Source organism: Oncorhynchus mykiss, chromosome 25 (genome assembly GCF_057628025.1).
Source record: "Oncorhynchus mykiss isolate SJ-2025 chromosome 25, ASM5762802v1, whole genome shotgun sequence".
Classification (NCBI taxonomy): domain Eukaryota; kingdom Metazoa; phylum Chordata; class Actinopteri; order Salmoniformes; family Salmonidae; genus Oncorhynchus; species Oncorhynchus mykiss.
Window position 1 is genome coordinate 65,541,709 of NC_143046.1, and position 18,383 is coordinate 65,560,091.

Sequence of the window (18,383 nt, forward strand, 5' to 3'; positions counted from 1 at the left end):
CCAGTCATTTAGTTTATTGCAAATGATTGGTTTGTACAATTTGTGCAGTAGGTCTATAATCCCAAATCAGATTTACATTTCTTTAACATTGTGAAAAAACCCATTTTAACATAAAAACCTTGCAACAACATGTTTCCTCCACTGTAGTTAGATGAACAGAATGACTGAGAGGATAAAAACTGTTGACCTCAGTGCCATGTAGCGATGTGTCTTTTTAATGTCATATGTTGACATTAAACACACTTGGGACTCCCGAGTGACACAGCCGTCTAAGGGCACTACAGACACCCTGGTTTGAATCCAGGCTGTATCTTAACCAGCTGTGATTGGTAGTCCCATAGGGCGGCGCCCAATTGACCCAACGTCGTCTGGGTTTGGCTGTTGTAGGCCGTCTTTGTAAATAATCATTTGTTCTTAACTGACTTGCCTAGTTAAATAAAGGTAAAAAAAAAAACTGTCTCTCTATAATGCTGAACTGTTATGGACTACTGAGCTCCTCCAAGCTCTCTCTCTAAGACAAAGGGTCATAAAAGTGGCCCTTCATACCTACGTGCGATACTATGTGACTTCACAGGACTACAAAAGGACTCTGCTGTCTCCCCCTCACTCTCTAAGCCCATTACTTTTTCTACTATACATATCAAACATCTATTACCCTCCATAGATCAAGTCTCACAGTTTGCCGATGACCTTTGCTACTGGTCCAGCTCCGAATGTCCTCAACTTGCTGCAACAGTCTAAAATGAACAGTCTAAAATCAAATCAAATTTTATTGGTCACATCCACGTGATTAGCAGATGTTATTGCGGGTGTAGTTAAATGCTTGTATTTCTAGCTCTGACAGTGCAGTAATATCTAACAAGTAATATCTAACAAATTGCACAACATATACCCAATACACACATATCTAAGTAGGAATGAATTAAGACTATGTACATATGGAAGAGCGATGTCAGAGCGGAACGGACTGAGATACAGTAGAATAGCATAGAAAAACAGTATACACATATTTGATCAGTAATGCAAGATATGTAAGCATTATTAAGTGATTGACATAACGTAGAATAGTATAGAAAACAGTATATACATATGAGATGAGTAATGCAAGATATGTAAACATTATCAAGTGACTAAGATACAGTAGAATAGTATAGAAAACCCGTATATACAGTGGGGCAAAAAAGTATTTAGTCAGCCACCAATTGTGCAAGTTCTCCCACTTAAAAAGATGAGAGAGGCCTGTAATTTTCATCATAGGTACACTTCAACTATGACAGACAAAATGAGAAAAGAAAATCCAGAAAATCACATTGTAGGATTTTTAAGGAATTTATTTGCAAATTATGGTGGAAAATAAGTATTTGGTCACCTACAAACATGCAAGATTTCTGGCTCTCACAGACCTGTAACTTCTTCTTTAAGAGGCTCCTCTGTCCTCCACTCGTTACCTGTATTAATGGCACCTGTTTGAACTTGTTATCAGTATAAAAGACACCTGTCCACAACCTCAAAAAGTCACACTCCAAACTCCACTGTGGCCAAGACCAAAGAGCTGTCAAAGGACACCAGAAACAAAATTGTAGACCTGCACCAGGCTGGGAAGACTGAATCTGCAATAGGTAAGCAATTATTAGGAAATGGAAGACATACAAGACCACTGATAATCTCCCTCGATCTGGGGCTCCACGCAAGATCTCACCCCGTGGGGTCAAAATGATCACAAGAACGGTGAGCAAAAATCCCAGAACCACCTAGTGAATGACCTGCAGAGAGCTGGGACCAAAGTAACAAAGCCTACCATCAGTAACACACTATGCCGCCAGGGACTCAAATCCTGCAGTGCCAGACGTGTCCCCCTGCTTAAGCCAGTACATGTCCAGGCCCGTCTGAAGTTTGCTAGAGAGCATTTGGATGATCCAGAAGAAGATTGGGAGAATGTCATATGGTCAGATGAAACCAAAATATAACTTTTTGGTAAAAACTCAACTCGTCGTGTTTGGAGGACAAAGAATGCTGAGTTGCATCCAAAGAACACCATACCTACTGTGAAGCATGTGGGTGTAAACATCATGCTTTGGTGCTGTTTTTCTGCAAAGGGACCAGGACGACTGATCCGTGTAAAGGAAAGAATGAATGGGGCCATGTATCGTGAGATTTTGAGTGAAAACCTACTTCCATCAGCAAGGGCATTGAAGATGAAACGTGGCTGGGTCTTTCAGCATGACAATGATCCCAAACACACCGCCCGGGCAATGAAGGAGTGGCTTCGTAAGAAGCATTTCAAGGTCCTGGAGTGGCCTAGCCAGTCTCCAGATCTCAACCCCATAGAAAATCTTTGGAGGGAGTTGAAAGTCTGTGTTGCCCGGCAACAGCCCCAAAACATCACTGCTCTAGAGGAGATCTGCATGGAGGAATGGGCCAAAATACCATCAACAGTGTGTGAAAACCTTGTGAAGACTTACAGAAAACGTTTGACCTCTGTCATTGCCAACAAAGGGTATATAACAAAGTATTGAGATAAACTTTTGTTATTGACCAAATACTTATTTTCCACCATAATTTGCAAATAAATTCATAAAAAATCCTACAATGTGATTTTCTGGATTTTCTTTTCTCATTTTGTCTGTCATAGTTGAAGTGTACCCATGATGAAAATTACAGGCCTCTCTCATCTTTTTAAGTGGGAGAACTTGCACAATTGGTGGCTGACTAAATACTTTTTTGCCACACTGTACATATGAGATCAGTAATGCAAGATATGTAAGAATTATTAAGTGAATGAGATACCGTAGAATAGTATAGAAAACAGTATATACATATGAGTAATGCAAGATATGTAAACATTATCAAGTGACTAAGATACAGTAGAATAGTATAGAATACAGTGTATATATATGACTAATGCGAGTTATGTAAACATTATTAAAGTGACTAGTGATTCCTAGTCTATGACTATAGGCAGCAGCCTCTAATGTGGTAGTGACGGCTGTTTAACAGTCTGATGGCCTTGAGATAGAAGCTTTTTTTCAGTCTCTCGGTCCAAACTTTGATGCACCTGTACTGACCTCGTCTTCTGGATGATAGCGGGGTGAACAGACAGTGGATTGGGTGGTTAATGTCCTTGATGATCTTTTTGGCCTTCCTGTGACATCGGTGCTGTAGGTGTCTGGAGGGCAGGTAGCTTGCCCCCGCTAATGCACTGGGCAGACCGCACCACCCTCTGGAGAGTCTTGCGGTTGCGGGTGGTGCAGTTGCTGTACCATGTGGTGATACAGCCCAACAGGATGCTTTCAATTGTGCATCTGTAAAAAAATAAATGTGAGGGTTTTAGGTGACAAGCCACATTTCTTTAGCCTCCTGAGATTGTAGACTGTTGTGCCTTCTTTCTCACACTGTCTGTGTGGGTGGTCCATTTCTGTTTGTCAGTGATGTGTACGCCAAGGAACTTGAAGCTATTGAAGAGATCGAGACATGGTCTAACATGTTGCGGGTAAAGCTGAACCCACAAAAGACTCAATGTGTCCTCTTTATAAGAAGCACCATCAAAAAAACGAAGAAACCCATAGAACTCAAGCTTTACGGTGAAATAATAAAAGTAGAAAATTCCTTGGAATCACCTTTCAGAAGAACATGCACTGGACTACACATATAGCGAACATAGAGAGAGGGGGATGAGAAGGAATCAAACACTTAAAAACACTGTGCAGAAGAAAATCCGGAGCCTCACCCTCAGACAGTGTTGAAAGTCTATATCAGCTCTATATCATCCAATCTCTGTTTGAATATGCCCTACAAGCCTGGATAACAGCTTCACTACAGCAGATGAATCGGCTACAGATAATCCAAAACACAGCAATAAAAATGGCCTACAAACTACCAATATGTATCAGTAATCATTACAGCCACAGCATATCTGGACTCACATCAATCAACAATATACAGTCAAGCATTGGTCAGAAGTTCATCGATAGGGCCATCCATAATCTATCATTGAAGGAAGCTCTGGGAGAGGCCAAATGGACCACAAACACATGTCCATAATGTTGAAACTGACCTAACATATCCCCCTATCCACAACATAATCATGCAAGACTGTCTTTAATCACACATCATCGATTATTTTTTATAAAAGTAACACAAAAATAATACAACTGAAAGAACAAACAAAAATAACTAGGCAAGTCAGTTAAGAACAAATTCTCATTTACAATGGCGGCCTACACCGGCCAAACCCTAACCCAGACGACGCTGGGCCAATAGTGCCCCGCCCTATGGGACTTCCAATCACGGCCGGATGTGACACAGCCTGGAATCGATCCAGGTTCTGTAGTGAAGCCTCTAGCACTGAGATGCAGTGCCTTAGACCGCTGTGCCACTCTGGAGCCTTTTAATGGCCAGAACTGGTCTTTGATAAATTTGTGGAAATGTACCTTTTAGGGAATAGTACCTGTAATTCACTACAGAAATTGGGACAGCAATGCCCATGTACTAAACAGGCTAAGAAGAAGACTTACTCTCAGAAGAAGGCATAAGACTTCAAAGAGCTAGTGTAGCCTGAACGGTACACTTAAGCTCACCTTCTTCAAGGAATGAAAAAGAAGACATTTAGAGCACAGCCTCAAGCAACTCAAGCAAGGAGCCAACAGAGATGCGCAACAAGCATAAGGACACCAACCCAGGACCAAAGGAGCAACCTGAAGGAGGAACCACCCAACTTAACCAGAAAGGACACAGCCTTTGTTCTCCTCCATGTGGCCTAATCAATCAAGATGTCACAACAGACTTTGATCACAGACTGAGTATAAAGTCATTCAATGTTCAGGATCTCCAGGTCTGCACTTCTTGTCTTTCATTCTATTTCCTATTTAATTTCCATTTTCATTATGTTTGTTAATATTTTGATGAGCAATTAAATGTTGATTATATAAATGTTTGTCTTGTTATTCTGGTAAAGAATGCCATTTGATTCTCAACATAATTCATACCTTCAGATAAGTTAATAATTACTTTTGGTTTAATCTTATTACAAAAAGATCCCTCATAAGTCAGGTCTTCTTAGAGATAATTTTGTCCAATAACTGTTCTGGTGCCCCGTTAATAACTTCATAGTAATAAGTGTACACACTACCCTACAGCCCTATGGTGAGAGGTCTTGCCATAATGATACATAAATGTACTCTGGTACTACAGCAGTTTTTATTACCGGTGACAGGGTGCAAACTGCAGGGTCAATAGGGAGATTTTTTTAAACTGTTCTTACATTTGTGAGGCCACAGTATAATAGGATTTCAATCTGCAGAAGTCAATGTCAAGGGGGAAATAGGGCGCCATTATGCAGTAAGTGAGAGATTTAAAAAATAGCTGAATAGCTTAAAATAAATATGTATTCGGCAAATAAAATATGCATACTTTCACCAGTCCATGTGTTACTGGACTGGACTTGACTGAAATGTCTTATATCTTTACAGATTAGCTGGGACTCCAAAGTTATTTACATTTTTAAACCCCGATCAGCCTAATAAAATTATTCCCTAGTGCAGGATTTCTCTAAATCAGTCCGCGGGACCCCAAGGGGTGCACGTTTCAAATAATAAACTAATTATCATCCTTTGATCATTTGAATGAGCTGTGTAGTGTTAGGAAAAAACAAAAGGTGCACCTCTTAGGGTCTCGAGGACAGAGTTTGGTAAACGCTGCCCTAGTGTTTCTGGTTACAGGTATTCATTTCACTTCTCTCTACTGAAATGAAAATCCATTCCATTTGTGATTGGGCGGTGATGTATTGCCTCTACCTTATGGCACCCTTTTCCCTTAATGGTGACCTACTTTTGACCAGGGACCTTAGAAAAAATGGTGCCATCTAGAACCTAAGGGTTCTTTGGCTCTCCCCATAGGAGAACCCTTTTTGGTTCCAGGTAGAACATTTTTGGGTTCCATGTAGAACCCCTTCCACAGAGGGTTCTAGATGGAACCCAAAAGAGTTATTCCTGGAACCAAAAAGGGTTCTACCTGGATCCAAAAATGTGCTATGGGAAGAGCCTGTTTTGGAACCCTTTTTTTCTGAGTGTACATAAGGAATAGGGTGTCATTTGGGATGCACAACAATGAAATGAAGTGGTGAGCTCATTAAAACACTCGCACAGGCAGACAACAGACAGTAGCTCTGCTCGTGTGGAAGATAAACAATCAATAGTGATACTTTGCCAACTCAACCGTTAAACTCCAGAAAACAGAATGCCAAATGACCAGTCTCTTCTATAGAAGAGGTGTAAATTGGGGCTTGCAAAAACAATCACATTTGTATCTTATTTCTACCAAACTTTCAGCACACGTCTTCCAACATATGATAGGTAGACATTTTATTAGGATCCCATTAGCTGCTGCAAAAACAGCAGAGAGGCGTTGTGCCGTGAGGTGTTGCTTTATCTATTTTTTAAAACCAGGTGTGCTGCTCTTTTGAGGAATTTTGAGATGAAACGGAGTTCCATGCAATAATGTCCCTATATAATACTGTACGCTTTCTTGAATTTGTTCTGGATTTGGGGACTGTGAAAAAAACCTATGGTGGCATGTCTGGTGGGTTAAGTGTGTGTGTCAGAGCTGTGTGTAAGTTGACTATGCAAACAATTTGGGAATTTCAACACATCAATGTTTCTTATAAAAAGAAGAAGTGATGCAGTCAGTCTCTCCTCAATCTTAGCCAAGAGAGACTGACATTTATATCCGCCCTCTGACTACAATGAAGATCAAGACATGCCACTCTGTTCTGGGCCAGCTGCAGCTAAACTAGGTCTTTCCTTGCAGCACTCGACTGAACAATAATCAAGATAAGACAAAACTACAGCCTGCAGGACTTGCTTTTTGGAGTGTGGTGTCAACAAATCAGAGCATCTCTTTATGGACAGACCTTTCCCCATCTTTACAACCATTGTAAACTGTCATATAGATATAGGTTCAATCTAAGGTAACACCAAGTAATTTAGTCTCCTCAACTTGTTCAACAGCCACAACATTCATTACCAGATTCAGCAGAGGTTCTAGAACTTAGGGAATGATTTGTAGCCCAGGGTCCAAAAATGTGAAGCCAGACATCCTTTCCCGCCTGTACAGTTCCGCTGCCACACCCTCTGAATCTGAGACCATCCTGCCTGCCTAGAAGGCCATCATCCTGGTGTCGCCTCTTCAATGTTAACGTTGAGACTGGTGTTTTTCGTGTAATATTTAATGAAGCTTCCAGTTGAGGACTTGGCGCCTGTTTCTCAAACTAGACACTCTAATGTACTTGTCCTCTTGCTCAGTTGTGCATCGGGGCCTCCCACTCCTCTTTCTATTCTGGTTAGAGACAGTTTGCGCTGTTCTGTGAAGGGAGTAGTGCACAGCGTTGTACAAGATCTTCAGTTTCTTGGCAATTTCTCGCATGAAATAGCCTTAATTTCTAAGAACAAGAATAGACTGATGAGTTTCAGAAGAAAGTTATTTGTTTCTGGCCATTTTGAGCCTGTAATCGAACCCACAAATGCTGATGCTCCAGATACTCAACTAGTCTAAATAAGGCCAGTTGTATTGCTTCTTTAATCAGAACAACATTTTTCAGCTGTGCTAACATAATTGCAAAAGGGTTTTCTAATAATCATAGTAGTCTTTTAAAATGATGCACTTGGATTAGCTAACACAACGTGCCATTGGAACACAGGAGTGATGGTTGCTGATAATGGGCCTCTGTACGCCTATGTAGATATTCCATAAAAAATCAGCCTTTTCCAGCTACAATAGTCATTTAGAACAATAACAATGTCTACACTGTCTTTCTGATCAATTTGATGTTATTTTAATGGGCAAAATTTTTTGCTTATCTTTCAAAAACAAGGACATTTCTAAGTGACCCCAAACTTATGAACGGTAGTGTATTTATAGAATTTTGTCGACAGACACTATAATTAATTAGAGAAAGGGTTCATAATATAGGGATCAAAGAAAGAAAGCCAACTAAATACTGTACATGCATATTCATCTCAGTTTCAGCACCAGCTAGTAGATGTAAAAAATACTCTGATCTTGTAGACTGTTTGGGCACATTTTTGGGTTAGGAAAGTATGTATGAATCATAAAAAACACTAAATATATTGATGAATAAAAAATACAGTGGTTTGATTCATTCTAAAAGTTGGCATATTCAAGTTCAATCCATGAAATATTGGAATGTGAAGAGGAACCGGGATTCATCAGACCAGGCAATGTTTTTCCACTCCTCAATTGTCTAGTGTTGGTGATCGCGTGTCCACTGGAGCTGCTTCTTCTTGTTTTTAATTGATAGAAGTAGAACCTGGTGTGGTTGTCTGCTGCATTAGCCCATCCGTGACAAGGATCGACGGGTTGTGCATTCCGAGATGCAGTTCTGCACACCACTGTTGTAATGCGCCGTTATTTTCCTGTTTGTGGCCCGCCTGTTAGCTTGCACGATTCTTGCCCTTCTGTTTTCGCACACAGAACTGCTGCTGACTGGATGTTTTTTGCTTGTCTAGACTTAGACACTGTCGAGCATGAACAGCCCAGTAGGTCGGCCATTTCTGAGATCCTGGAACCGGCATGTCTAGCACCGACGATAATTTTCGTGAACAGGGTGGTGTACCTTATAAACTGGCAAATGAGTGTACAGACATAAAACATTCATTTATAGGCAAACATTCCTTGGCTAATGAATTATGCATAGAATTAATGTATTATTCAGTCTGTCAGAAGGAATACAGCGCTAACATGTTGTCAAGCATCATCCCTGTTCAGACCATGTAGACGCTTCCAGTAATCAGTCTCTTGAGAACTGATACATGCACTGATACCTAACATTTTGCCAAATTCCATAGATATTTTCCCCTATTATGTTGGTCTTAGAGAGTCTCTGAAGCACTCAGCTGGCTATCTCCATTAAAGATTCTCCATCCAAGACTGTATATATACGTATTTTACACCCAGAAGACGGTAACCCTTGTATTATGCCAACCGTAGTGTGAATGTCATTCTATTCTGAGTGTTTGCTGTCTGGAGACAGATGAACATGTGACATGAGTTGTAATTTACAGGACTTTGACCAGCCTGTTCAAATGGATGAGCAGTTAAGAATGTCATTCCTCTGTCTCCAGCTTTAACCAGGAACCCCAGGTAGCCTAGTAAAAAATATGTAATTCTGCCCCTGAGCAAGGCAGTTAACCCACTGCTCCCCGGGCGTTGAAGACGTGGATGTTGATTATGGCAGCCCCCTGCACCTCTCTGATGCAGAGGAGTTGGGTTAAATTCAAAAGACACATTTCAGTTGAATGCATTCAGTTGTACAACTGACTAGGTATCCCCCTTTCTCTGTGATTAGATCTCTCTCTGGGGGTCAATTTGATGCATATGAGGCCATCGATTTTCAAAAAAGCCTCAGCAAATAAACACAGGTCCTGTTTAGTGGTTGGCTGGGAGATGGAGCTGGTATTGACCCAGTTGATGGTCATGTGACAGGAAGCATGTTTTTTGCTGTGAACAATTATGGAGGGAATGGAGCATCTCCATGGAAACTGGGTAAACCTTCGATGGCCCGTTGTAGGTTTCTGGGACTAATGGATCGTATCATGGGGCATGGAGAATGAGCAATATTGAGTAGTTGGTGAACCTTAATTGTTGAACCCCTCTTTATTAGTCACAGCATAATCTACAGTGGCAGTCTTGATCTAAAACAGCTGGTCAAGTAATGGCACTCTCTGCATCTCCTCCTGCAGGGGAGAGAGCAATATTCTCCAGTATAAGGCAACAGAGTAGAAGACACGGTGGAGGAACAGGAGGAAGCTAAGCGTATTGATCAATAAAGGAGAGAAAAACAGACAAATGAAATGTTTCCACAATTGACTTTGCATTAGCTTCATAAATGTAATTGTTTTCAAGTCAAAGCTGCTGATAAGAGTAAAGAATCTCAGGGCCAGGTCTAGAGCCACATCTGCAGAATTCACAAATGCATTAGACTGCCAAAAATAAACTGCAATCACTTTAAAGGCTCTTTATTAAGTGCTAAAACTGCAAGAGACTGGGGTACTATCTAACTAAACCTACAGCAAAGACTGAGCACTTTCCCTTTCAGCTGAAAAGGCTGTTTTCTCGTGGTTTACAACTTCACAGAAACCTATGGTGAATAAATTAAATTTCAGCAACTGTTGTGTGTGAAAAACCCAGCGACGTTGCAGTTCTTTCTCTTGCCCATTCACCCTCTGAATGGCACACATACACAATACAAGGCTTAAAAATCCTTCTTTAACCTGCCTCCTCCCCTTCATATACACTGATTGAAGTGAATTTAACAAGTGACATCAATAAGGGATCATAGCTGGATTTACCTGGCCAGTCTATGTCATGGAAAGAGCAAGTGTTCTTTATGTTTTGTATACTCAGTGTATAGTATAGTAGGAAGATGGCACCAGGTCATGAATTCTGCTCCCGTCACATTAACACACAGTTTTACCAATCTCTACTCCCAGAGTCGAAAAATATTATCTTGAACATTTAGGAACTTGATCACCAAAAAGCCCCTCTCTTTAATTTTTTTTTACTAGTAGCATAGCTTAACTACCAGCAGTGCTTAGACTCTGAAAAACATGATGTGTCCTGGACTCAGTTCCCAGGAGAGTGAGTGGGTTAGACGGTGTCTGAACAATATGCCCTAGACCCAGCACCAAGGTGGACAGGGACTGATGCAGACCCCACAGGCAGAGAGAGAGATGTGGTGGGCAGGCAGGCAGGTGAACACAGTGACCGCAGAGAACCAGATAGTTGACATGATTCAAACAGACAGGGTGATGAGTCACCCTTGCAGAGAGTTTCTCTATGTGCCTGATCCAGAGCGCCCCCTCCCAACGCTTACTTATTTATGAGCCATCCCAGCTATTCTACGGCCACCAGTAATCCTTTCTGACGACAAGCCAGCCTTTTCAATGTACCTGGGCTCTTGTGCACCAATCTGATTAGAGAAAGCCATAACCCATTGGACCTCAAATAATACTCTACACTAAATTCAGCTTTCCCTAATCTTAAATGAATTTTATACAAGCTAACTGTGACCCTCTTTCAAAAGGTCAACCTTTTATACTAAAAATGTTTCCAGTGCAATAAGTTTAGTCCATTGTCCAGTATGTGAAAAACATATTTTGAGAGCCATCTCACACAGAATTACACATGACAATATGTTGCATCCATAAGTAATGTCTGCAAGCTTTTATATATGCAATCTGGACCCATGACATATCAGGAAGAGCAGCTTTGACAAGGCTGAGCACCTTCAACTTCCCATTTTATTGAGGCTGATGAGTATGTGTGTGAATAAAACCAAGATCCAGGTGGCAGCGAGGGGGACATAGTTGGTCCCGTCTGTCTGTCTGACTCACCAGACCCAGAATACACACTGTGGAAATATTCTATCAGGATTTAGTTTGGATCACCCAGATGTTAAACCTGGACTGAGAGAGTGCACAGCCCTGTCAAACACCTGGCTTTAGTTGCTTTCATTAACATATTCACATACTCCAATAAGTGTTTTATTAGATGGAATAAAATGCTATAGTTACAAGTCAGATAGATAGATAGATTAATGATAATTCGTTCATGATTAATGATGAAGTGACAACATTTTACGTGAATTTGTGTTATTGTTATTCATATTTCCCAAGAGGTTTCCAGTGCATTGCTGGCAAGACATTAGCTACTGCATTTGGAGGAATGTATCATGCTGATGATCCATGGGCCCTACAATTTTCATGCCGAAAAGCTCTGCCGTCTAAATAAATTCTCACTGGCACACCTTTAATTAAACTATTCAACTCTCACTACAGAGGATATAATTAATATGTGGCCATCCTATTCTCCAGGGCAGGACTTATACTGTACCACGGCATTATTACATTTACTGGACTAATAATTCCGCAAAGTCCATAAAAACCTAAATGAAGAGTGTTTCCTCGATGAACTCAGATTAGTTTCAGGCTGAGGATTTATTCCTTGATGCATACTTAGCGCTTTTTAGTCTGGACTCATCTTTCAATATGGATGTGCTTCGGGTACTGTATGAGAGGAGCTAGTGAGCAGTCCTCCTCTCTGAAATCCAGGATAACAAACTTCAACATTCCTCCTCGCATCTGAGTGCTTTCAACTTGCAGGACACTTAATAGATTTGTGTGGGGGATAATTATATTGCCAAAGGCCTCTGCTTCTCTGCACCCCATACATTATATCCCTTTTATACAACAGGTGGGTCTAATCCTGGATGCTGATTGGTTAAAACCGCATTCCAGCCGGTGTCTATTCCATAAGTTACTTCCGGCTAAATCCATGCCGTTAAAATGCCTATTTACTCTGTTCCATCTCACTGCGCAATCCACTGTCTCATCAGCCCAGCCTGGCAATTTATAAACTTGAACTCCACTAAAAAAAGCATCTATACATTATCTTCCATTTCTTTTAGACTAGCATTTGGTTTCAACAGTTGAAATTTGTATAAACCTTGCTGTCTGTCTCTCCTACATTTACAACATTGTTTCAATATTTAAATTCAATCTCCAGCTGTCTCATAGTATTGAACGTGTTGGGAGTCAGGATGAGACAGACAGGCATACAGCTTTTCTCAGCCAGTCGAAATCATGAATCAGCTGCCATAATTTTTATGGATATATACATAGAAATATCAACAGAAAACAGGTAAAACTAAACAAAATGCAGCTAGTTTACGGTCTTTCCAGCTTCAGTTTGAAGTGATTGGGTTAGCTGTGAACAACAGTGTCCTGAGAGAGCACATTTTCTATGCCAGGTGAAATTGCATCATTAGCTCATTGTTATGAATGTATCCAAATAAATGTCACTGGATAACAGCTTAAACAAATGCAAATGCAACAACTTTTCTGTTATTCTGGCAGCACTGTTTGACGTGACTGTAAGTTAGCTGTAGTTGGCTAGCTAGCAAGCGATGGATAAGAACATTGCCAGCCAGTATGGCAGTGGAACATTCAGAAAGAACGATTAGGCCGCATCCATAGATACAGAACAAAAAGACTTAACAACTTGGTTGCATCTCTGGCAACCGAACCGATAGAACGAATGTCCAACTGGCTTGGGTAGTGACCTCAGATTTGTGTCAAGACTATAACTCGTGGAAGGATGGAATAGTATGAATAAATTAATAATAAAAATATGAAAATATGTAAATCATTATTTGAATATGTTGGTAACCCGTTGCATAAAAGTGAAGCCGGTGTTTGGAGGATATATTGGATATATTAACCTCCAAACAACGGCTTCTCGAGCATTATCACTTAAAAGTGCTTTTCAAGTGCTTGCCTGGGCCCACATCCAAAGCTACCTTAAATGCTTCATTTAATTTTCAGAGAAGACCTTGAAGAGTGTGCAACTTTCAGACGCTAAATGAAATTGCTTCTCATAAATGTGGGCATTCTTTGACTTGTACATTCATATTATGACAGCTGGAGAGTCACACTCATTTCCCTGCAATGTTCATAAGGCCCATAAATCCATATATCTAAATGCTTCATAATGCAGCTCCATCACAGACAGGTTGGCTTTACTATCACACCATAACAAGTATGAAAAGGTTTATCCTTCATTTAGAAATGCATCCAAATAAGAAACAGGGAGGAGTTTATTTTGATGATAAACAAACCAATTGTTTGTTAGTGAGGAGTTTGTCAGCTCCGACGGCCAAACAAGATTTCTTGCTCAATTACAAAAATTGCCACTGTCTGCGAGAGGAAGATTAAGTCTTTGGCCATAAAACAGCTAGAAGTGTTATTTATTGGACAACCCATGATTCTTACTGATTCATCACCTCCTCTAATAACCATCTGCCCACTACCTCTACTGCTCATGTCTGGACAGAAAACAAAGAACACTTCCTGGTCCTCTATCTGAGGATGCACTTGGCCATGACATAGTTTACACCAGAAAGTGTTTTTTAGGGGGCGTGATTATATTTGTGCCTCCAGTTCTGGAAGGAGAGATCACATTTGTTCCTGCCAAAAAACGCCTTCTCATTTGTCAAACGTCTGCGGACTTGCAGCAGGGGCAGCTGGGGCATGAGTGTGATCACCACCTCCTCTCATGGCTGACTGACCTCTACTCCTGTGGCTGAAATTCTCAGACAATGTCTGATGTTCACAGTGAGCAGCAGAAGAAAAATATTTGAAGATGAGTTGAGGGTGTTTCTAGACTAGATGATGCAGTAGCAGATGTATTGTACCACTAATAAGCTATAAGCTAATATTGAGTATTTAGCAGAGGAATCAGCCCTCCCAATTGACGCTTCGCTAAGCCCCCCTTGGTTACTGTTCAAACCTTGGACAACATTTTCCCGGGAAGCCAAATTCCCTCTTCTAACCATTGGTGAAATCCTCTCACTATGATCTAAAACTGTGTTTTTAATACTCAATTAATTTAAACACAGACTAGCCCTTGCTAATCAGGAAACTCTTCATGGGAACCTGTTAAAATAATGTTTGTAGTGTGGCTAGCCACTGTAAGGCTCTGATCATTGTCAGCATGCAGTCAAAGCTACAACCAGTTTTGGAGCAAACTAGTGCCCTCAAATCATATCCTGATGTCGACAGCAAATAGAAGTTGCATTAATAACATGGCTAACTTAGCTACCTAACAGACATTTTGAGAAAACAAGTTAAATTAAATGGCTAGCTAGCTTGCATTAGCAACATTTGGTGGTCAATGAGACTGAGAGCTGGCTAACCAGCTGAGCTAGCAAAATGTAACAAAGGTATCATTTCGGATTCTAAAAATACAGTCTCTGCATTCTGTGAATCACATTCACAAGTACCCCTGGTGCACTGTTCAATTATTTAGCTATTTAAAGAAATACTTTTTGAAGAAAAGTATTTTCCCACTGTGCTCACTGCTTTCATGTGTTTCAAAGTTACAAATGGAATGCTACGATTGATTGCCCAAAATTCTGGGGCGGGACTTTATACCCAAATCTTGATTCCTGCCTTTAAACAGAACCTAGCAGCAGCTTTTCAATATTGTGGATTGTTTTATCCATCCCTGAGGTGGGTTCAGTGGTCAGAGGTGGTGTTGGTGTGCTTTGTCAGAGTGCTTAATCAGAGGAAATAATGCCTAGAATGATCCTTGGGGAAAGCAGCTTAAACGCCTTCTTTCTTGACAAAAGCAAGAACAGATCAAATTAAGTGGTTTCATACTTCCTCTGCAAAGAGGATTAAGCCGACTAATACCCAAAAGTGTTTAAATGATTAAATCTGGTTAATGGGCATTAGGGAGGCCTTCCAGCCCAGGGTTTCAGTGTTGGCTGGTAAATCAAAGAGAGGTGGTCAAAAGCCTCAGTGAGAGAGGTGTAACACTATTAAACAAACACTACTTACTGTAGGTCCTAAGCCTCCCAACTTCATTGAAATATTCTTTACTTTTCTATTAAAGAAATGTATAAAGCATGTAAGGCCTACACTAAAAGACTGTTCCAATGAAACTCCCTTTTTCTACCTTGAAGACTATGAAATAGAATAGGACCATAAACTTATGGTTGACAAATATTGCATCAGCCATTTGGTGACAGAGGACCTAAATATAGACTAGGCAATAGAACGGAGGCCATGATAAACACTATACATATTCACAAATAAGACAGTGTCCAGCTATACCCAGATGGCAAAGATTGGACTAGTCAACAGTACATTATGGATAAGTGGATGAATGGACCAATAGTGCCATGTGTGTTAAGTGTGCTTCAAAGTGTTACTGCAATGGGCTTTCTATTGTGAACTGATTAAATCGATGGAGAGAGAGAGAGCCTGTTCCCTCTGCCTCTGTGCTATAATATACTTTTTTCCAAAAGCATTTGTGTCCATCGTAGGTAGACATGTCCGGTTCTACCCCATCGCCTCGCTCATCTAAACACAAGGTGACTCTGTGACAGACGCAGCTCATCAGACAGCTCATGAGGCCACATGCTTCTAAACGCAGCCTCGTGTTTCCCTCATAAAGTCCCCTTCAGCAGGTTAATGCTTCACCCAATGCATCTGACAGAGGAGAGGCAGACATAGAGACACTGCACACAACAAAAAATGTGTCTGTTTTTCTATGGAAAATAAACTACTAAAGAGAGACTAAAGCCTTGACCTGAAAACAACCACGAGCTCCTACCTCCCCAGCCACTTTGTGAGGTGGCTGGGGAGGTCTCTTTTATTGGCAGACTCAACAGCCTTGGTTTCTCAAATTACTGCCTCGCTTGGTTCACCAGCTACTTCTCAGACAAAGTTCAGTGTGTCAAATCGGAGGGTCTGTTGTCCGGACCTCCGGCAGTCTCTATGGGGGTGCCACAGGGTTCAGTTCTCGGGCCGACTCTTTTCTCTGTATACAGAGCTCTTGCTGCTGGTGATTCTCTGATCCACCTTTACGCAGACGACAACATTCTGTATACTTCTGGCCCTTCTTTGGACACTGTATTAACTAACCTCCAGATGAGCTTCAATGCCATACAACTATACAACATCCTTCCATGGCCTCCAACTGCTCTTAAATGCAAGTAAAACTAAATGCCTGCTCTTCAACCGATTGCTGCCCGCACCTGCCCGCCCGTCCAGCATCACTGGACGGTTCTGACTTAGAATATGTGGACAATTACAAGTACCTAGGTGTCTGGTTAGACTGTAAACTCTCCTTCCAGACTCACATTAAGCATCTTCAATCCAAAATTAAATCTAGAATCGGCTTCCTATTTCGCAACAAAGCATCCTTCACTCATGCTGCCAAACATACCCTTGTAAAACTGACTATCCTACCGATCCTTGACTTTGGCGATGTCATTTATAAAATAGCCTCCAACACTCTACTCAGAAAATTGGATGCAGTCTATCACAGAGCCATCTGTTTTGTCACCAAAGCCCCATATACTACCCACCACTGCGACCTGTATGCTCTCGTTGGCTGGCCCTCGCTTCATATTCGTCGCCTAACCCACTGGCCCCAGGTCATCTATAAATCTTTGCTAGGTAAAGCCCCGCCTTATCTCAGCTCACTGGTCACCATAGCAGCACCCACCCATAGCACGCGCTCCAGCAGGTATATTTCACTGGTCACCCCTAAAGCCTATTCCTCCTTTGGCCGCATTTTCTTCCAGTTCTCTGCTGCCAATGACTGGAACGAATTGCAAAAATCACTAAAGCTGGAGACTCATATCTCCCTCACTAACTTTAAGCATCAGCTGTCAGAGCAGCTCACAGATCACTGCAGCTGTACATAGCCCATCTGTAAATAGCCCACCAAACTACCTCATCCCCATATTGTTATTTAATTTTGCTCCTTTTCACCCCGTTATCTCTACTTGCACATTCATCTTCTGCATATCTATCACTCCAGTGTTTAATTACTAAATTGTAATTACTTCGCCACTACGGCCTATTTATTGCCTTACCTCCCTAATCTTACCTCATTTGCACACACTGTATATAGATGTTTTTCCTATTGTGTTATTGACTGTACGTTTGTTTATTCCATGTGTAACTCTGTGTTGTTGTTTGTGTCGCACTGCTTTGCTTTATCTCGGCCAGGTCGCAGTTGTAAATGAGAACTTGTTTTCAACTGGCCAACCTGGTTAAACGAAGGAGAAATTAAAAATTAAAAAATGAAGGTCTAAAAGAAACCCGTCAATATGTTGATAGCTCCACCTTGGCTTCTGTGTGGGGCCAATTATTACATGTCGTTGTGTGGTGACATTCAGAATTGTATTTACTGGCACTAAACAACTGTTGGTGCTGATGTGGTTGGATTTAGCGATTTGCATCCTGTAAATGGTTAAGTCATTGCCTAATAGATTCTCCTGGTGACATGTCAAAAGTATCAAAGCTTAATTCCAGTGTGTGGAATTTGTCACAGTCACTATTTTGCTGTGCTTGCATTAAAATCGCATCTATATTAATGTTATGTAAACACTATTTACAATGATAAATTGAAGGCATGAAATCTTAAGCAGCTTAGGAGGGCATTAAGGTCAACCAAACTGGCAGACTTATAATAAATTCATGAGCTTCATCTGAAATATTAACCAAATGTAAATGCAAGGATATTAACAATGTTAATTCGTTTCTGATGTGATGCGGCACCTGAATAGTAGGGTTGATTTATTCTAGGTTTGATCGAGCTCAGACTCAGACATAGACCATTTTGAATAGTAGCTCATGAAAGTCACAGTAATAAAAACAGAGACAATTGAAAAGACTCCACAAATTCTATAGTGAAAATGGTAAATAATAATGTCACGTCATTGTTAAGAACTAAAAAGGGTAAAGGGACGTTATACACAGAAGTAAAATGAGTACTGATCCTACAAACGTCAT

General features: G+C 40.9%; 1 long non-coding RNA gene across 1 annotated transcript in view; it reads right to left on the bottom strand.

Moving 5' to 3' along the window:
• Window positions 1–18,383, bottom strand: part of LOC149972098 (uncharacterized) — an 18,521-nt gene continuing 138 nt past the window's right edge. Inside the window, exon 2 of the long non-coding RNA XR_016491533.1 lies at window positions 1–3,302. This is a non-coding gene — a long non-coding RNA (uncharacterized LOC149972098). The remainder of the gene's footprint in view (window positions 3,303–18,383) is intronic.